Here is a 2573-nt window from a genome sequence, read left to right as displayed (position 1 = left end):
ATTCCAATCGGTATGTAGCAATATCTCATGGAGGTTTTCATTTACATTTCTCTGAAGGCTAATGATACTGAACGTGCTTTCATGTGTTTATTTCCATCTGTATATGTCAGTGAAATGTCTCTCCATACATTTGCCCATTTTCCAACTGGATTTTTTAGTGGCTAAAAATGGTTTACATTGAGATGGAAATCTGCTTACTTTTGTCAATAGGATGTTCATCTTGTAAAATGTATTGTTGTTTATGGCTACTTGATGGCTACCAGTTTTTAAGATAAGATGAGAAAAAATAAAGCAGGTGGACTTCCTAGATCCTTAGGATCTTCCCCCTTTTGGAAACAGTGCTTCACACACACACACACACACACACACACACACACACACACACACACCCTTTCCACAGCTCTGCTGGTTCATGTCCATTTCTTTCAGCAAAAGGGTGTCAAGCCAGTATGAACTACTTCAGGTGAAGACATAGACTGAAGTGGCTTGTTTCAATCCAGAGCATCTCTCTGCCCCTGTTCCAGGTTGAGGACTTTGAGGGGCACCTGGGCACAACTAAGTGGATGACTCAGAGGGGATTCCTGGCTCCCTCTGTAGAAACTGGGCCCAGATCATACTTCTCGTCCAGAGATTCACATGACCAGCAGGTGTGTGCAAGAGTCCAAAGGGAGGGGAAGCCAAATGCCTCTAAACTGGGGGTTTGGAGAGTAGGAATCAGAGAGCAGATGTGTGGAGGAAGGTGGCTGCGGCGGAAGCCACACTTCAGCCTGACTCAGCAATCCCAGGCTACAGTCCTCCGCCCCAACCCACCTTGTCAAAGCTTTGACCGTATCAGCACAGGCCAGCACGCCACAACTTGGTAAGCTGTTCTAAGCCTGGCAAAAGATGTTAAAAATATAACTGAAAGTGTTCGTTTTAAGCTTTGATTCCGCTCTCTGCACATCCTTTGATGTCACATAAAAACTTTCGTCCCATTGACCTTGCCCTTCCCAACTCAGCTCTACCATTCACTTAAAGAAACCTCGGATGTCTGTTTTCTCCTTCGGGAAAAAAAAACTTTTTCCATTTCATTTTATATTTTCAGTTCCTTTTAGTTGATAAGCTGACACTGAAGCACACTAATTGGTTATGTTATTTTTAAATGAATTTTTAATGGCAAATAATTTGTTCCATCTGGGAAAAGGCTGATGGCATTTTCAGCAGCCAGGCACAAATCAAGATGGATTATTTCCAGCATTTTTTTTAAAAAGGCTTATTTAGATCCACATCATACTGGTCGTTCAGTGTCAGCAGCATTTCCTGATCCTGAAGAGGGGCTAAGCCCTTGGCTGCTTCCCTCATCCCTTGAGACCACTCGCCTCTCACAATGTTAAAGACTTTTGGTCACCACACTCCCCCACCCCTCCGTGGCTTCTGTCAACCAGTTTCTGGTGGTTGCCAGGGACTAAGGTGGTTCACACAGTGGTGGTCATTTACACCGAAATTAACCCAACCATCGGGAAAGCCATGAGGCAGTGTCACGCATCAGCAGCTGACCTTGGCTCATCTGGGTGCTGTTTCCACAGCGCACAGCCTCTTATTTGAAAAGAGGGAGCAGAAAGAGCCATCAAGTATTTATGGAAAGCAGGGGATAAGATAATCCTGAGGCCCCCATTTTGATCCATCCAGCTCTCCCATCTGCCCTCTGGGGGCTCCAGAATTAAGAGCATCCATAAAAAGAACGAAAAAAAAAAAAAAACAGTTCACTGTACTCTTACATTCATAGCAGCATTTTTCATAATAGCCAAATGTGAAACAACTCAAATGTCCATGGATGGATGAATGAATAAACAAAATGTGGCATATACGTACAATGAATAGGTTTTTTCATACAATGAATTATTATTCAGCCATAAAATCCTAGAAAACTCAGACACATCTTACAATATGGGTGAATCTAGAAGACATCATGCTAAGTAAAGTAAGAAAAGAACAAATATTGTATGATTCCACTTACCTAAGGTCCCCAGAGCAGTCAAACTGACAGCAACAGGAAGTAGAATAAAGGTTCCCAGAGGCTGGGAGCGACTAGGGAATCGTTTTGGGGATGATGACAAGGACTGGAGATGCAGGGCGGGGAGGCTGCACAACACTGGGAATGGATTTAATGCCACTGAACTATGCACTTAAACATGGTGTGGGGCGCCTGGTGGCTCAGTTGGTTGAACGTCCAACTTCGGCTCAGGTCATGATCTCATGGTTTGTGAGTTTGGACCCCCACCTCAGGCTCTGTGCTGACAGCTCTGAGCTTGGAGCCCACTTCGGATTCTGTTTCCCTCTCTCTCTCCCCTTCCCAGTTTGTGCGCGCTCACTCTCTCGCTCTCTCTCTCTCTCTCTCTCTCTCTCTCTCAAAAATAAATAAACTTTAAAAAAATGTTAATGGTTAAAAATGATAAGTTTTATGTTCTGTATATTTTACCACAATAAAAAAATAAAGGAAGTATGTTTGTACTTTTTTTTAATAGTTTATTTTCAAATTGGTTTCCATACTACACCCAGTGCTCTTCCCCATAAGTGCCCTCCTCCATCACCAC

The sequence above is a fragment of the Suricata suricatta genome, chromosome 14, assembly GCF_006229205.1.
Source record: "Suricata suricatta isolate VVHF042 chromosome 14, meerkat_22Aug2017_6uvM2_HiC, whole genome shotgun sequence".
Lineage (NCBI taxonomy): Eukaryota > Metazoa > Chordata > Mammalia > Carnivora > Herpestidae > Suricata > Suricata suricatta.
Note: the sequence above shows the minus strand (reverse complement) of the source record.